The following is a 15,151-nucleotide window of genomic DNA, read 5'->3' as shown; positions in this document are numbered from 1 at the left end:
GATGAACTTTTTACAATGTCTTATTGCTTTAGGTCTATGAGAACCACGATCCTAAGTGATTTGTCTAAGATCATACAATTATAGTAAGTAGAAAAGCCAAAAATCTAGCTCAGATTCTTTGAATACAAATCCTCGTTCAGCTATAACTAGCTATTTTTCTTATTATCCTCACAATACTGCTGAGCTAGCAGATGTGGGTAGCATTGTTTCCATCTGAGAATTACAGAACTATCAGATGTCAGGGCTTAAAAGGACCATAGAGATCATAGAATTCAATCCTGTCATTTTACAGATGAGGAAAATGAGCTCTGGAGAAAGAAGGCGAATCACTGAAAGCCACACAGTGAGTGGACAGCACAAAACTTGAATTCATATCTTGTCACTATCCCAATGGGAGCTTGAAGACAGGGACTACCTTTGTTTGAATCCCCAGAATTTAGCTTAGTACTAAGCACTTGGTAAGGCAGCTGGATAAAGCAGTGACAGACAGGACTGAGAGCCTATAGTCAGGAAAATCTGGTTTCAAGTCTAACCTCAGACGCTTACTAGATATGTGACCCTGAGCAAGTCACTTTACACTGTTTGCCTCAATTTCCTCATCTGTAAAATGAGCTGGAGAAGGAAGTCACAAGCCACTCTAGTATTCTGCCAAGAAAGCCCCAAAATGAGATCACAAAGAGTCAGAAACTACTGAACAACAACTGCAGAACAACAATAAGTGTTTATTGACTAGTCAACTGACTAGTGGGTGAAATCAAATCTACCCTTGCATCATGATTTCTGCCCTCATGGCCTTTACAATTTAGAAGAAATACAAGAATAAGAGCACAGAGAAAGAAGCTGAGAAAAGTACCACTTCTCTAGATCTGTGGTATCAAACTCAAAACTAAGTCTTAATTATGATACTCAACTGGCTGAATATTGCTGGAGAAAATCACATATTAATATTATCTCTGTCCTATTTTATTTTTATGGACTGTATATTTACTGCCTATATGCTACTGCGTATTTGAAAGCTCTGTACTAGATCATAAGTAAATGGAGTCAATTAACAAAATAAAGTTTCAGAATGGTTGCATTTGCTGGAACCATCCACTAGTTGGGAGAACTTTTGAAAATTAGTTTTTTAATTATCTCCTTTTTTTTTTACTCCAACATTTGGGTTTATCTAATTGCTAAATTGCTCATGCCATTCTGGATAAATCATTTCCTTTTAAAAGGCCACTGGTGTTTTTAAGGTTCAATGCTAACAACCCACTTCTTTTCTGCCTTCTCCTACCTTTATAAGGGCCAATGAAGTTCCTGAAAATCTGGATATAGTCTGCCCATGGCAGCCCTGCTTCTTTTCCAAAACTCTAAAGCATAGACAGGATCATCCAAGATGGATCTGGCAGAGTCCAGGTGTCTAAGCCCCTGATGTTTTCATTGGTCTCTGGATAACACTCCTCGATTCTTTTTTTTTTTTTTTGCTGAGGCAATTGGGATTAAGTGACTTGCCCAGGGTCACACAGCCAGAAAGTATTAAGTGTCTGAGACCGGATTTGAGCTCAGGTCCTCCTGACTTCAGGGCTGGTGCTCTATCCGCTGCCCCAGCTAGCTGCCCCCCCACACACACCTCAATTCTTAAGAGGCAGCATAGGTCCAGTGAGAAAACACTGCATTTGGAGTCAGGATATCTGCATCCAAATCTTATCTCTGCTGATTAATACTTAGAAATAAGACTCTGGAGTCAGGAGGACCTGAGTTCAAATCCAGCCTCAGACACTTCCTGGCTGTGTGACCCTGGGCAACTCACTTAACCCCAATTGTCTCAGCCAAAAAAGAGCTAAGATTTGAACTTAGGTATCACGACTCCAAACGCAGGGCCTCTGCTGATTAGTACTTAGGCCACTTTTCTGGACCTCAGTTTCTTTGTCTGTAAAATGAGGAGATTTGATTAAACAGCCTCTAGCGGCCTTTCTTCCCCTAAATCTGTGGTCCCTGGAAGCAGCTTAGTTGGAGTGCCTAGCTCTGTGCCAGACCCTCACACACACCCCCTCCCCGGGCCCAGCCTCCCCCCACCCCCAGCAGACAAGGCCCTTCCCGCCCTTAGCATTACAGCCACCACCAAGGCCCTGACAAGGGAATGAATTGCCTCCTCCCCTAAGCAGTGTCTCACTCCATAACACACCTGCCACGCTTTGGTCCAGCCTTGCCTCGGACAGGTTTCCCTCCTCCCTTCCACAGTGGTTCTTTTCAGATTATTCTGACAGGGTCCTTTTGGGGTCTTGATGGATGGCCCCTTATTTCAATATCAATAGGGGCTGGGGAAAGAGTGGGCAGAGAGAGGGAGAGGGACCCCCTCCTCCCGGCCCAGTGGGGGCTGGGCAACCTGTTAAGTTGGTTAACAAGAATCCAGCCCCCTCCTTTCCCTTCCATATTTGAGTAGGAGGGGCCTGGGCCCTCACCCTTCCCCCCAGGCTTGGAAATGGTCCCTTTCTTGCAACAGGTTGGAGAACATAAGGGGAGAGCCCTGAGGAGACCAATGAGCAGGCTAGCAGGGAGAGGGCAAGGAGAATAGGAAGGATGGGGGAGCACGTTTAGGCATCTTAATACTGATTTATTGAGGCCTAGCTGAGGGGAGAATGTTAACACAGAGCCCCCTTTTTAGAGGGTGTTAAGTCTTGGAGGACCTCCTGGTTGCCATGGTTTCATCCTTTTCTCTGGTTCTTTTTTTTTCAGGTTTCTTAAAGATAATCCTTTCTTTTCTCTCAGCCTTTCATCCATCTCTCCCTCAACCCCCATTCCCCCATCCCAACATCCCCACCCCCCAAACTGGTCCCTCTTAGTTCTCTGGCAAACAAGGCTTGTTTCTGTGAAGAGGTCAGCAGAAGGCCATAAATTCAGCCCCTCTGATCTGCCCCATCCCATCCCTTTAGGCCCTTTGGCCCAGACCCTGCCTTTGTCCCAAGAGGCCCATTGTCCAGCCTTTAGGACAGCTCCCTATGGGGCAGGTATCCTCCCCCTTTCCCTCTTTGAAAGCCTTGTGGGGAGGAGGTGGGGGGAGGGGGGAAGATAGATTTGGGGACCTTAATTTGGAGGGACTTTAGAGAGCAGACAGAGGTGACCTATTTTGGTGAGTTTCCCCAATTCTTTCCAATAAAGATAGAAATCTCTGGGGATCAACACACAAACACACTCATATACCCTTACAGATAAACCCCTCTGGGCCTGGTTCCCTGACCCGTGGAAATGAAGTATATACAGCTGGCTCTTCTCATCTAACATTGATTTCTACTTGCTCTGAGTTGTTTTCAAGGTATCTTTAATGTTTTCTTAAAAAAGGAATCAAGGGCAAGAGAATCACGTGGAATCACAGAGGTGGCAAGAACCTTAGGGATTAGCTAGCCTGACCTACTCATTTCACAGATAAGAAAATTTGGGTTCAGAGGAAACTCTTAGACACACTTAGCTTGAGACAGACCCAGAACTTGAACTCCTTTTAAATAATAGTAGATAGCACTTATAAGGTACTTTAAGATTTCCAAAGTACTTTACACAATCTATCTCTAATTTACAGTTCAGAAAACAAGTCCTGCTTTATCTAGTCAATATAGCTAGTAATTATTGGAGCCCATGCCTTCTAACTCTAAGACTGTGGATCTTTCTACTCTCTTCTTCCTCCTTCCCTGCCCCGCTTCCACAAAGCATATAAAATGATTGGATTATAGATTTAGAGCTAGAAACCATCTAGTCCGATGCTTTTACTTTACAGATAAGGAAACTGAGGACCAGGACACTTAGGTAAAAAGATGAAGGACCAGGACACTTAGATAATTTGCCCAAGATGAAGGATCAAGACAATTAGGTCAGTTGTCCAAGATGACTCGGGAAGATTTGAACTCAGGTCCTCTGACCCCACATTCTGCCCTTTGCACTGGTCCTTTCCAATCTGACCTTGAATTGGTGTCCTATTTGGCTTTATAGGGCAGATGTATGGTCTGGTTACCAAGGAGATGAAAACACATAAGCTTTTAGCATCAGAGCACAACAGCTGTCCAGACCATGATGGAGGCCTGGACTCCAGATGGGGACAAGACTGAAACAAGCGGATGTTAGATAGTTACCTACTAGTCCTTGCTCAATGACCCTACCAAGAGTCGGACCACCTAGAGGTGTTTATCCAGTGACCTCTTGGCCAACCTGCATTTTTAAAACCTTTTTAAAAATAGGAATAGAGGGGAGGGGGAGAGGTCTTTGGCCCTGAAGACTCTTGTCTGCTGGCCTGACATCATAGGAATGCACTCGACTCTTTTAGGGGATTCTCTTGATTTTCTTGTATTCCATTGTACGCTGAAGCTAAAGAAGAGCACAGATTTCGGGAGATTCTTGTTGTGTGCTCGCCAATGGCCAATTCTAAATCTCTGTGAAAAACTACCCAACGTCCTGCACAGAGCTTTCTGAAGCCACTAAAATTCCAGGCTCTTGTTTCTGGGAGTAGTTGCAGAGAGGAATGCGGCAGCCACTTTTTTCTTCTCCCCTCTCTGCCTGGTCTCTCCAAGCACTCCCCTGAGTCCATTCTGCAATGCTCCCTGATGGGGCTGCCCGGTAAAACTCAGATTTTAGCTGTTATCACTTCCCATGCTGTGATCTATGGAGGGGGGAGGAAACAAAGAGGGTAGAGATATGTTGCCATGGTGGTTGGTAACTGGTGGTGTGTGAAGGGGGCAAGGCAGACAGAAAACAAAATGTCCAGGACGGGAAGGAGGGAATTATTGGATACAGGGTCTGGAGTTATCAAGGGATCTTCAGTCATTTCCAGCAACTGGAGAAAACCAGCGCTGTCCCAAGGGTCACCCACTCACTCCTCTGCTCTAGGCTGGAAGCCCAGCTAGGGATCAAAATATGTCACAAGAGTTAGGTCTTCTAAGTAACAAAAGCAGCAACTTTCATCTGCTAAACAGAAGAGATTAGAAAAGGAGACAAGTAACAGGAGCCAGCAGCTGGTGGGTTAACCCCTGTGTGGCTGTCAGGGCCAGTACTCTGGGAGTTTGGGGCTGGGGTTGGATAACCTCAAGAGGGAATCACACAGCTGCCTGAAAGGGAACCTACATGCTGTACAAAGAAGCCTTCCTCCCTTTCCCAAGTTTGCACTGGCTTCTGGATTGGGAGTCGGGATGTTCCTTCGGGGTCTACTTCTGCCACTAATGTGCTATAGCCACTTGGGCAAGTCACACGAAAAGCTCATAGCATGGAAAGACAGCTCTGAATCCATCTAGTCCAACTGTATCATTTTACAGATAGAAATTAAATGACTTTTCCAAGGTCAAAAGGAGTGAGGATCAAAGGCCAGATTTGAACTCAGGTCTGCTTTCTCCAGAGCCAATGCTCTTATGACTATATAATAAATTCTGTCTCTGTCGCTATGTGACAACTCTCTACTTCTCTGGGCCTCAATTTCCCCATCTATAAATTGAAGAGATTGAATGGGATGTTTTCTAAGGCCTCTTTATGACCCTATGATGCTTTCTCCAATATTATTTCCCTTCTTTAAATCTCAATTTCATTATCTGTAAAAGGAAAGGGTTAAACTAAATGGTCTCTTAAAGCTTCCATTTTCATGCTTGTATGAATCCCTCAGGGTGTCTCTTGGCCTGCATTCTGAGCTAGTTGGGAGCCAAAAGACATAGATTTAAGTCTCACTCTGAGGGCAGGAGTTATACCCTAAGGATTTGCTGTTGTTCAGATGTTTCAGTAAATCATATTCTTCGTGACCCCATTTGGGGCTTTCTCTGCGAAGAGACTGCAGTGACCAATTTGTTCTCTAGTTCATTTTACAGATGAGAAAATGAAGGTAAACAGAGTTGCCCAGATACTGGAGTGGTTTCCTATTTCCTTCTCTAATCCATTTTACAGATGAGAAAATTGAGGCAAATAAGTGACTTGTCCAGGTTCAGCTAACAAATGTCTGATGCCAGATTTGAACTCAGGAAGATGAATTTTCTTGACTCCAGACCCACTGCTCTATCTATTGTATCACCTACCTACTCTAGAAGTTCTGATTTTACCCCCTAGTCTTTTAATACTTGTATTATGTGCTGAGCCATGGGGAAATAAAGAAGGTAAATGACAGTCTTACTCTCAAGTTCACATTGAGATAATAGTAAGAAAGCATAAGTTTGAGCATTGATTAGGCCATTTACTCATTGTATGTCTGCCAGCAAATCATCTTTCTTTTCTGGAGCTCCATTTCCTCATCTGTGAAATGAGGGAGTTGAGTTCTGTGACTTCTGAGGTCCCTGTTAGTCTGACTTTCAATGGTTCCAAGATGAGTGGAAACAGTAATACCCACCTTGGTTCTCAGGGATGTTGTAAGGATGATCAAGGATGGCAACAGTGGAAAGAGAACTGGACCAAGGGCAAATCCCTTAACCTGCCTGGATTTCATCACCTTTATCTGTAAAAACAAAGGGATGGAGATGTTCCAGCTTCCTTCCAGTTCCATCTGGGACCCTTTTTTTCTTCTGCTTGTCCTTCATTCTTGAAGAGGACCAAGATATCAGGGAGATAATGCATGGCATGCAAACGGATTGGATTTAAGTAAGGGAGGGCTGGGCAAGGTCACCTGCCTCATTTTCCCATCCAGGGCCATCTGGGTTTAATGGCAAGATATAGTTCAGGATGACTGGAGATGGCCCTGGATGCAATGGGAGACCTTGGTCTTTTTGGTTTCAGTTTGACTGAAGCCACATTCATTCAATGATTAAGACTAGGTAACAATTGAGGCAAAAAAATCTTTCATCTAGTCCAAAAAAAAATTAACTAAACAAATCTGGGAGGAGAACACCTCAGTGTTTCTGGCCAAAGCAGAAATGATTGCTATTTACATTCAATGTGAGTAATTAGGACCCAAATAATGACCAAACAGGGCTTGGCCTGGGACTATTGGTGGTCAATCAATGAGAATCAGAGTGGTTTTGATTTAAGGCATGGTCCTTAAGAAGGAAATTTACCTGTAAACCCCAGGGAGAGCTCAGAGATTCCCTCTCCCCAAAAAAGCTTTTACAAGCATGAGTAGGTAAGAGTATGATACCCTTTGTGGACAGAGGGAGGGAAAGGAAGGCATCCCAGTCACATAAGCCTACTACCTCAAAGTCATCCTTGACTGCTTACTCTCTCACTCCACATACACAAGCTATCACCAAGTCTTCATGTTTCCACTTTTACATCATCTCTTATACATGCATATGTGCTTTCTCCCCATTCACACAGCTGCAGACATCCATCACCGCTCGCCTGGACTACTTCAATAGCCCGCTGGTTGGTCTCCCTGCCTCAAGTCTTTCCCCATTCCAGGCTATCCTCCACTCAGCTGCCAAAGTGATTTTCCTAAAGCATCATGGCACAGCTGCCTCTCGACTCTGCTTTGGCAGACCTCTTCTCCCATTTGTGGCTTCTTCTTCCCTTTTGAGGAACAGTCCCAGACCAGTCAACCCTTATTCTCCAGACTTAGCCACCAATATCCCTCTTTCTCCCCCCAGACCTTCAAGTTATATTGTCTTCCCGCATCAGAATGTAAGCTCCTTGAGGGTAAGGGCTGTCTTTATGCTTACATTTGTATCCTCAGTGCTTAATCTAGTACCTGGAATATGTACGTGTGTGTGTATGTATGTTCATTTGTTTTAATCATGTCCCACTCTTCATGGCCCCATTTGGGGTTTTCTTGATAAAAAATACTGGAGTGATTTGCCATTTCCTTCTCTAGCTCATTTTACAAATGTAAATTGTTATTTATATTTTACAAATATATGTAAGATTTTGAGCTCCAAAATTTTTTTTCCCTCTTTCTATCCCCTCCCCAAGACAAAAGACTTGCCTAAGATCACGCAGCTAATTAATATCTGAGGCCAGATTTGAACTCAATAAGATGAGTCTTGTCTTCAGTCCAGATACTCTATCCACTTCATCATCTAGCTGTTCTGCCTGGCACATGATAGCCAATTAATAAATGTTTATTGATTTACTGTTATCCCCTACTCTCATTAAATTCAAATAGCTTCCTATTACCTCCAAGATCAAAGATAGTATCTTCTGTTTGGCTTTTAAAGCTCCTAACAACTGGCTCCTTTCTTTGTTTCCAGTCTTCTGGTATTTGTTTCCAACAGGACTGACCAAGCCAAATTCACTATTAAGCTTATCTTTCCATTTCTTTTTTCTCACTCTCTTCCTCACCCCCAGGAAATTTAGAATCTTATTCCAGAGCTTTACTTTCCTTCACACACTCCAACTACATCTGGCCTGCTTGCTATTTCTCACCCTCAACACTCTTCTGATTCTTTGCACTCTTGAAAAAAAATACTCCTGAAACTTTTCCATGGGCTGTTCCTCATGTCAAAAGGCATCTTCTTCAAGACACAAATGGAATCCCACTTTCTGGAGGAAGTCTTTCCTCCCCCTCTTCCTTCTTCCTAGTCCCTTCCCTCTGAGGCAAACTTCCATTTACCTCTACGTCCTGTATAATTTTAATTGTGTCCATGTTGTTTCTCCCCATTTTGCAAGCTCCATGAGGGCGAGGACTGTTTCTTGCCTTTCTGGGTATCCCCAATGCTTAGCACAATGCCTGGCACGTAGTAAGAGCTAAATAATTTGACTTGATTATCCATAGATGTGTGAGCAACTTTAGAAACCCAAGCTCCAACATATGAAAAACATTGTCATGGATGCTTAACAATTCCAAAGCCTTCTCTTTGCTGGACAGGACAGCTGCAGGAGCTAGTCTCCTTGACAGCAGCTGAGATGGTATTTGAAGGAGAACTGCTTCTCAGGATTCCCTTCCTCCCTGGACTGAGATGCCTGGATACAGCTCATTTGAGAAAAGGGAGAAGGGGCAAAAGGAAGCAATATAAGTAATAAAAGTTTTGCCCCAGAGAGAAGCAGTTCTGGAATAAGATTCCAAATTTCCCAGGCTGAGAGAAAAAAAATGAAAGATAAACTTTTAGGACCAATCTAGCTTGGCCAGTTCTATTGGAAGTTTACAAAGCTAGGTTACCCTCTAGCCCTTCCTCTTTGGTGAAGCCCCGTGATTTCCTTCCCCTTCTCCTCTGCTCCAAATTTCCCCACTCCTTCAGTTTCCTCCATCCAGACACCTCTGGATTTTCCCTAATCTGTCCCTGTCTGAGGAGGTAATATTTTTCCTCTCCCCCTCCCCCCCATCCTTGCTCCTTAACTATTTCCCCCTCCGTGTAGCATTTCCTGTGGTGGAGACTTGATATAGGGAATTTGATCGCCCCAACAAAAAAAAAAATCCAGCCTTTTGAGCTGGGCTGGGAGTGGGCCAATGTATATTAAAGCACGTGCTGTATTTGTGTTTGGAGAGGGGTGAAGGGCTCCAGGAGGAAGTTAGTCTTGGGGCATGGTATTGGAGCAGAGGATGCAATCTGGAGATCTGGGCTTCTGGAAAAGAATTGAGAAAATGTTTTTCCCTTCCATCTTTGGTAGTTGGGGGACAGCAGCAAGGAGGAGAAACTGGCTGGGGAGGGGAACAGTCCATCTACTCTCAGTTTAATCATAGAATTTTTCCAGACGAGAAAACAGACCTATAAGAATTAAGCAAGTTGCTGAAAATCATACAGATGAGTGCTTAGGTCACAGAAAGTTAATGAGTAGGATCTGGATTCACTTTCCATAATTCCAAATTCATTCCTCTTTCCAATACACTACAATGTGTTGGAGCATTTTACTGAATTCCCCACCATCATCTTTGTTTTTTTATTCTTGTTACCAAGGGATAACTTGCTGGAGAGAAAAGTTGAGAAGATTATGTCTAGAAAATAAAGTGGAAAAGAAACTAGAATCATATAATTGTATAAATATGTATACATATATTGTATTTAACATATACTTTAACATGAATGGGATTACCTGCCATCTAAGGGAGGGAGTGGAGGGAAGGAGGGGAAAAGTTGAAACAAGTTTTTGCAGGGGTCTATGTTGAAAAATTACCCATGCATATGCTTTGTATTATAAAAAGCTATAATAAAAAAAGAAAATAGAATCATAGAATCAAGGGATAGTCAAATTCTTTAATTAAAATTTTTTAAAAAGAAAACTCTCTGGGCAAGTCCAAGTTTCTCCATTTAAACAATGTGACAGTAGTGAAAACTTCTCAGAATCTCAATGGCCATGATCATCTGGAAGCAGTGCTTTTTACATCACAAGACAGTGAGAAAGACTTTTTCATAAACTTTCAAAGGCTATAGAAATATAAATTAATGCTTAATATTAATTTTATATTAATAGCTTTTTATTTTTCAAAATACATGCAAAGATAGTTTTCAATATTCACCCTTGCAAAACCTTATGTTCCAACTTTTTAAAAAAGTTTTTAAATTTTCAGAACATATGCATGAATAATTTTTCAGCATTAACCCTTCCAAAACCTTGTGTTTCAATTTTTCCTCCCCTTCTTCCCAACCCTTCCCCTAAATGGTAAAAAAAATATATGTTAAATCCAATATATGCATACATAGTCATACAATTACCTTGCTGTATAAGAAAAATCCAAAAAGAAAAAAATGAGAAAGAAAATAAAATGCAAGCAAACAACAACAAAAAGAGTAAAGTTTAATATTAATTAAAATTATTTTTTAAAAATTTAAATAAAAAATATTAAAAATTTTTTTTAAAAATTCATTCCTGATTTCAGTTCTGGCCTCAGACACTTACTAGCTGTATGACCCTGGACAAATCACTTTTCCCTGTTTGTCTCAGTTTCCTCATCTGTAAAATGAGCTGGAGAAGGAAGTGGCAAAATACTTCTGTATCTTTGCCATGACCCCTGAAAGGGGCACGAAGAGTTAGACATGACTGAAAACAATTAAATAACAATACTTACTACTTCACTGGATCTGTGATCTCATGGATGGTTTTATCATTGGTGCAGATCACCTCTCTGCCTCTCCTCCTTCCCTCATTCTGTGTCATTCCTGTACTTGTCCCATAGATTCTCTTTACAGGATTCACTCAATATGCTCAGTGGGGGAGTAAGGGGGGGGAAAGAGAGAGAGAGAGACAGAGACAGAGAGATAGACAGAGAGAGAGATAAAGACAGAGACAGAGAGAGAGAGAGAGAGAGAGAAAGAGAGAGAGAGATAAACGGAGAGACACACACACACATACATAGAGATAGGGAGAGTGAGAGAGAGAGAGAGAGACAAAAACGAGAGAGAGAGAGAAACAGAGAGAGTGAAAAAAGGGAGAGAGAGAGAGAGAGAGAGAGAGAGAGAGAGAAACAGAGAGTGAAAAAAGGGAGAGAGAGAGAGAGAGAGAGAGAGAGAGAGAGAGAGAGAGAGAGAGAGAGAGAGAGAGACGGGTTTAGGTGCAGGATGAAATAATAAACCTGAAAGTCCTGAGGATGTGAGGCAAGACTTGATGAACCTTAGGATGAAGTAGCAGAGCAAATGGCAAAGCCTATTTGGGATCCTCCATCTCACAAGAAGAAAGGATTATAGTTGGTGACTTCCTAGACATCCAGTCAGTAAAAATCAGTACTTATTAAGCACCTATTATGTGCTAGTTTTGGTGTATTAAGCACAGGGGATAAGCAAAGACAAAGTGCCCCCCCCCAAAAAAAATTAGCTCTCAAGGAAAGCACAAGATTGTTGCAAGGATCATTGAGATCATGTGTAAATCTCCTAGCTTTATATAGATGCTAGTCATTATTATCCAAGTGATGTGAACAATCATAATTACGGTGCGGGGCAAAGGGCTTGAACAGACCCCACTTAACACTGAAAAGGAAAAGGCTTTTAGTGCAGGGACATTCTGTATTCTCTCAGGCAAAGATAGGAATGGAGGTAGAGGTCAGTGTCCAGACAGGATGGGGAAAAGAGAAGTTGGTATTGGCAAGAAGGTTGTGGGATATAGGCAAGTAGGTAAGTTGAATGGAGGCAAAAAATCAGCATTCACTCCATGCTGCTTACTACTCTGGGTGTGAGATAAGAACCTGTGATTTCATCAGTATAAAGGATGTGAACCCCCCTCATCATACTGATGTTACAGACAGGAAACCACCACCAGCAGGGGATCCCTGCACCTTGCCCTAGGTTATCCAGAACCTATCTAGACAGCCATATGGGAACAAATGTCCTGCAGAGCCTTTTATACACAAAGCCCAAATGTGAAAGACGACTTCATCAGCCACTTTAGCACAGAGATCTTTCTCCCTTCCAATTCTATTAGCACCTACTCACTGTACCATATAACCCTGTTCTGAATCCCCACTTATCTTTCCCGCTCAAAGAGGAACAAAATGACATTACTATGTCAGAGTCAAGGTAGTTGACAGACCAACACAAGCTTAGAAAGCTCTTCTACAAGTCAGGCACAAAGAGTCCACATGAATATTTGCTTGTTTGTTTTGTAAATAGTATTTTATTTTGAGACAGCTAGGTGATAACAGTGGACAGAGCAACAGCCCTGAAGTCAGGAGGACTTGAGTTCAAACACTTAATACTTCCCAGCCGTGAAACCCTGGGCAAATCACTTAACTTCAGTTGCTTCAGATAAAAAAAAATTGTGTTATGCCCATTCCATTGGAAAAGTATAAAGAAATATGGATTCCCCCATAGGCTACCAGACACCATAACAGCACCTGTGTCAATGAGTTAATGGTAAGAATCAAATGAGATTATATGCAGGAAGCCCTTCACAAACTTTAAAGTAGAATTACAAATGTATTATTAATTATTATATTATATATTATAAATGTATTGTAATATAAAAATATTACAATAAATTATCCTAGAGGTCCAGTCACTTAGGGGAGTTTTGTTTGTAGTCTTCCATTGGCTATACCATATCTTCTAAGCTGCTTTGAAAAAAATATATATATATATAATCCTGGTTTGAAATAATGAACCTTAAATTCTATTCCATTAATTCTCTGCATTGCTTGTCCAAGTTACCTGCCCTCTCTAAAGCTCAGTTTCTTCCTTTGTAAAATGAGGGGTTGGATAAGGGAATCTTTGAGGTCCTTTCCAAGTCCTACTCCTAGCCTTTAACTCTCTGCATTGGCTTGTCCAAGTTACCTGCCCTCTCTAAAGCTCAGTTTCTTCCTTTGTAAAATGAGGGGCTGGATAAGGGAAACTTTGAGGTCCTTTCCAGTTCCAACGTTCTGTGATTCTCTGATGAGAGGAATGTGTAACGAATGTCTGAGGTTGTGCCAGATTGCTCAGGGAAAGAAAAATTCCAAGGCTGAAAAGTAGGGGAGGCAGGTATTGCGGGAGGAGGGGCCTGCCGTCTCCTGGTCTCCATTCACGACCTAGCTGCCTGTCTGAGCGCCCCACCTTCCTCCCTCCTCCTGTGGCGGGCTGTTTGTGCCCCAAGGCAACCTTCCTGTGGCCGGCAGGTCCCAGCCTGACAGGGAGATGAGAGCCATCCCTGGCGCTGGCACACGAGCACACACTAGCTACCCAACTGCTCCAGAAGTAAGGAGCTTCAGGCCAGGGAGGGCCAGGCAACGTCTCCGGAGGCCCCGGCACCAGCTGTGGCTTGACAAAGAATGCCATAGGTTCGGAAGCCTGCCCCAGTCTGTCTCCCGGTTGTCCTTCTTGCCAGTGAGGCGGAGGTGGGGGCCCCAATAGGGATAAAAATGCGTAGAGGGGCCAAGGAAGGGTGTGTGAATGATGAGCAAGTAACCATGGCCCAGCCCCCTTGGCCTGGGAAGGACCCAGATCCTAAAAAAGTTAATGCCATCAGGACCGAGTAATCTTCTCTAGCATTTGGGCTGTGTGTAGAAAGTCCAGTAGTGTATATAGCAATTTTCTGAATCACTGGATCAGTGAAACAATAATTTAGACTGGAACATGTCTTTTCTTTATTACCAAAAAAAGCTGACCTTAGACTTTCAATAACTACTTCCAAAGATGCCAATTTTCCCATCTATACATAATGTCTCCATGTCCCTTCAACAGCAATCCTCTTTCCCTGGAATATTCTCTCTTCTCAAACAAAGCAAACAAACATTTGTCAAGCACCTTGGGCATCCGGCTAATCCAAGGGGAGGGAGGAGGTGGGAGGAAAGGAAAAGGAAAACAATTCCTGCTCTCAAGGAGTTAATATTCTAATAGAGGAAAATATTTTACAAAAGGAAGCAAAAAGGTGAGGCATGGGAGGAGGGACCAGAAATGAAGGTACCTATTTTGGGAATAGTTTTGGAAGACGGGAAGGACAATAAAGGGATCCTCAACTCTTATGATACCTAGTTTTCTTTCTTTAAAACTTCAATCAAGGATCTCCCTTAAACAAGAGGTCTTCCTCTAACCCTGCAGCTTCTAGTGCTTCCCCCTTCTAAGATTACCTTCCAATGACCCTGTGGATAGAGCAATGGGTCTGTAGTCAGGAAGACATGAATTCAAATCCAGCCTTAATGCTTTATTAGCTATGTAGCTCTGGGCAAATCATCAAACCTCTGCCTGCCTCAGATTCCTCAACTGCAAAATGGGGATCATAATAACCCTTACCTCTCAAGGGTGGTTGTGAGAATGAAATGAGATATAGTGTTTAGCATACAGTAAGCACTTAATAAATGCTTATAACTTTTCATTCCTTTACTCATTTTGATGATTGACTTATATGTTGTCTTCTGCTTGAGAATGCAAGCTCCTTAAAGACAGGGGTGATTTCTTTGTGTCCCCAGAATAGGGTCATAGCAATTTGAACCGCAAAATGAATATGTCCAAAATACAACTCATTGTCTCTCTCCCTAGACCAGTCCCTCCTTCTGTCTTCCCCCTTCTTTTGAATGTATATTATCTTCCAAGTGACTTGAGAAATCCTGTTGTTTCCCTTCTCTCCCATGTCCCCATCCAATTAGTTACTAAGTGTTTTTGATTCCATGCTACTTCACAAATCAATCACCTTCCCTCCCCTCTCATGGCTGCTACTCTAGTTAAGGTCCCCATCTTCTTGCTGGGCTATTATAATAGCCTTCTAATTATTCTCCCTATTTCAAATTTTCTCTCTCTTCAGTCTGCTCTGCACATAGATGCCAAGAATAATCTTCCTAAGGTACAAGTCTGATCAAGTCACTTTCCTTGCTCAAAAACTTTAGTGAATTCCCTAGTACCTCTAAGTATAAAAATACAAACTGCTTAATTGGGTAGTGAAAGCC

The sequence above is a fragment of the Antechinus flavipes genome, chromosome 1, assembly GCF_016432865.1.
Source record: "Antechinus flavipes isolate AdamAnt ecotype Samford, QLD, Australia chromosome 1, AdamAnt_v2, whole genome shotgun sequence".
Lineage (NCBI taxonomy): Eukaryota > Metazoa > Chordata > Mammalia > Dasyuromorphia > Dasyuridae > Antechinus > Antechinus flavipes.
The sequence above is the reverse complement of the archived record's forward strand: the minus strand, read 5'-3'. Positions refer to the sequence as shown.